This window comes from Arachis ipaensis, chromosome B03 (genome assembly GCF_000816755.2).
Source record: "Arachis ipaensis cultivar K30076 chromosome B03, Araip1.1, whole genome shotgun sequence".
Taxonomy (NCBI): Eukaryota; Viridiplantae; Streptophyta; class Magnoliopsida; order Fabales; family Fabaceae; genus Arachis; species Arachis ipaensis.
The window spans coordinates 29,341,515-29,345,481 of record NC_029787.2 but is presented as its reverse complement, the minus strand read 5'-3'; the positions used below and the strand labels follow the sequence as shown (position 1 = coordinate 29,345,481).

The 3,967-nt window shown below is 33.0% G+C and overlaps 1 long non-coding RNA gene across 1 annotated transcript; it reads right to left on the bottom strand.

Annotated features, from left to right (window-relative positions):
• On the bottom strand, window positions 384-1,489 carry LOC110270077. Its single transcript, XR_002359106.1, has 3 exons — window positions 1,143-1,489; window positions 646-681; window positions 384-553 (listed from the first exon to the last, which is right to left on the bottom strand). It is a non-coding gene; the product is annotated as an uncharacterized LOC110270077 (long non-coding RNA).

Sequence of the window (3,967 nt, the reverse complement as noted above, 5' to 3'; positions counted from 1 at the left end):
TGGTTGGTTAAAATGACGTTTGAAACTGCTATTTTTACCGGATTAAAATGGCATTTTTAGTTGGTTAAAACAGCATTTTGAATCGCCATTTTTACCCTGATAGTGGCATTTTTATTGGTTAAAACGGCATTTGAAACCGCCGTTTTTACCAAGTAAAAGTGACATTTTTTTATCGTTTAAAAAGATAATTTTAACCGTTGTTTTTACCGTGTTAAATAAATAATTTTTTGTTTAAAATTTCACAATAACAAAAAACCATAACCTATAAACAAAATATTACGTAATTCATAAATAAAGTATTAAATATAACATAGAATTTTTTAGTATTGAAAATCAAAAGTAATAACTTTAATACAAATAAAGTATAAAATATAACATGATTTTTTAATTCTAAATGTCTTCACTTAGATTGGCTCCAATTTCTAACAAGGTAACTAGCTTGGCTAATACTTTGAAAGTAAGAAAATAACAAAATATTATGATCTTGTTTCTCCCTGTGTATCTTCTTTTTGGCTGCCTAATTTCAAAATATCTTCCGCCAAAATTTTGCCATCTACTTAAAATGAAAAGTGCAAATAATAGTAGTTATTCACTCTAGTAGTTGAATTAATTGACAAATTTAAAATTCTATAATAATTTGCATACCTTCTTTTTGACAAGCCTTACGAATTCTCACATTCCCTGCTAAATGACAAAGTTGTATGAATAAATCGACTAACACCAATCCAATCACTATACCAATTTACTAACACCAATAATTTCAATGTCTCGACTATACATCTTTAGAACTTCATAATGATAAATCCTCACAACTTTGCAAAAACTTCTCAATGCAACAAATTATGCAAGCTCCCAATTCCTCTAACGAAAGCACCTCTTATTGTAAGATGATTACTGCGAATATAATAATTTATAATTTAATAAATGAAATAAAACATCAATAAAGTAAACACACTAGTAACTCTTATAGAAAACTGAGAAAAATTGAAAACTTGACAAGAAACAAAAAACTGCATACTGCCCAGTACAAACACATAACACACATTTGAATGTTTAAACAGTTGAAGTACTCTTATTTGAATGTTTAAACACATAATAGAAATATGGCAGTTTGGCAACATCGGACTCATTAATAGGGTTACCTCTTCCAATGTTTTGTTCCAACTCTTGTTTGGCTTTGGACATAACCTCTGGATTGTGGAGTACTTCAGTCATTGCTCTTTCTAATCCATATGTTGTTGTATCTGTACCTGCTACAAGTAGATCCTACAATAATATACACCATATAATTTACTAGTGAGAAAAGGCATAACAAGATTCTACTTGGATAGACATGAGTAGTTGATATATAGTGAGAAATAAACCTAGAAAGAAAAGTAAAGGAAATAATATACAGCTCCAAATAAACAATAATATTAATCATAATTTAGTGTGAGGTGCATTATTGTCAATAATTATATGTTCATATTATATATGAATGAAAAGTAAAGGAAATAATGGGCCAGTAGGCTTCTCATGTCATGACCAACCTGAAAGTGCAAAACACATGATAGATCATAAAGTGTTAGGAAGAATAATAAAAAATAAAAATTAACAAATTGGCTATTTGGTTGATTTTTTTTATTTTTATTTGTATTTTTTAAAATTAAATTAAGAAAAATTTGGAACCGCCCTTATCTCTATAGGCTTAGGCCGCCTTAGGATTTGGGTCGTGTTCCTCTATTTGGGCCTTTTACTGGGCTCTCTTGTTGATTTGGCCGAGCTCTTTGAGACGAGGTCGGATAGTCTGTCCTGAAGAGGTTGGTCGCTTTATCTCGAGTCATCCCAGGTCGGATAGCTCGACCTAGGGTATGAACAGTGCCCCTGCTTGAGCTCGATCTTCTCTTTGAGGTCGAGTCCTTGACTTCGGTCCTTCTTAAAGTCGAACTCAAGCATTTGTCGATTCCTTTCTTTGTAGAGTCTTTTTGTAGAATGTTTCCCTCTAGAAGCGCGCGCTTTTGTATTAGCGCTTTTTTGGGAATGCAAGCGGTTTTAATATCCGCATTTAATTGGTATTAATTTTGCTCTTTATTCTCTCTTGGCTTTTATTTTTGAATTTCGCGATCAAAAACGGTTTCTTTTCTTCATTTCTTCTTCGTAACTTCTCCCTTTACTCTCTCATTTTCTGTTTCTCTCATCTGCTCTCTGTCTTTCGTTTGCGCTTCTGCTTTCTTGTGTTTGCGGCGTCGTTCGGCATTTTTCTGGGCAGCCTCTATCCCTGCGCTTCCACTTTTCCTCGAAGCTTCTTTCGTCTCCAGGTTAGTTGATGAGCGGATGTTTTATACGCTTTTTGGAGTTAATTTTATTTAGTTTTTAGTATGTTTTAGTTAGTTTTTAGTTTATTTTCATTAGTTTTTAGGAAAAATTCATATTTCTGGACTTTACTATGAGTTGTGTGTTTTTCTGTAATTTCAGGTATTTTTCTGGCTGAAATTGAGGGAGCTGAGCAAAAATCTGATTCAGGCTGAAAAAGGACTGCTGATGCTATTGGATTCTGACCTCCCTGCACTCAAAGTGGATTTTCTGGAGCTACAGAACTCGAAATGGCGTGCTTCCAATTGCGTTGAAAATTAGACATCCAAGGCTTTCCAAAAATATATAATAGTCCATACTTTGCTCAAGGATAGATGACGTAAACTGGCATTCAACGCCAGTTCTCTACCCAATTCTGGCGTCCAGCGCCAGAAAAGGATTAAAAGTTGGAGTTCAACGCCAGAAATGGATCCAAACCTGGCGTTGAGCACCCAAAATGGCCTTATGCACGTGAATTGCGTAAGTCTCAGCCCCAGCACACACCAAGTGGGCCCCAGAAGTGGATCTCTGCACCGTCCATCATAGTTTACTCATTTTTTGTAAACCTAGGCTACTAGTTTAGTATTTAAACAACTTTTAGAGACTTATTTTGTATCTCATGATATTTTAGATCTGAACTTTGTACTCTTTGACGGCATGAGTCTCTAAACTCCATTGTTGGGGGTGAGGAGCTCTACTGTGTATTAATGAATTAATGCAAGTATTTCTGTTTTTCATTCAAACATGCGTGCTCCTATCTAAGATATCCATTCACGCCTAACTGTGGAGAAGGTGATGATCAGTGACACTCATCACCTTCCTCAACCCATGAACGTGTGTCTGACAATCACCTCCGTTCTACATCAGATTGAATGAATGTCTCTTAGATTCCATACTCGGAATCTCCGTGGTATAAGCTAGATTGATGGCGGCATTCATGAGAATCCGGAAAGTCTAAACCTTGTCTGTGGTATTCTGAGTAGGATTCATTAGGAAAAATTTCTCTTTTTGTTTAGAGTCTCGTATTATTGTCGTGCTAAAACTTTAGAATCCTTATTTTCTTATTAAAATCTTTTTCAAAAATAATTTTTCTATTAAATCCTATGCCAAACTTTAAGTTTAGTGTTTTCTTGTTGATTTCTCTGTGTTTTTCGAAAATTTTAGTTTGGTTTTCTAAAAATTTTAAGTTTGGTGTTCTTCCTTCGTGTTCTTGTGTTCTTGTGAATCTTCAAAGTGTTCTTGAGTTTTCCTTGTTTCTTGATCTTAAAATTTTTAAGTTTGGTGTTCCTTAGTGTTTTTCCCTTAAAAATTTTCGAAAACAAGGAGCATCAGATCTAAAAATTTTAAATCTTGTGCTATCTTATTATTTTTCTCTCTCCTCTTTAAATTCAAAAATATCTTTTCTCTCTGTTTTAAAAGCAAATTTTCGAAATCTATTTCTAAAATTCAGATTTTTATTTCAAAATTTAAAACCTTTTTCAAAAAATCATCATATCCTTTTCAAAACTTCCTAACCACTTTCTCTCTCTCCTCAGTTTTTCGAAATTCTCCACTCATTTTTTATTTATTTTATTTTAATTTATTTCATTTTTGAAATAAATAAATAAATAAATAAATAAAAATATTTTCTCTATTT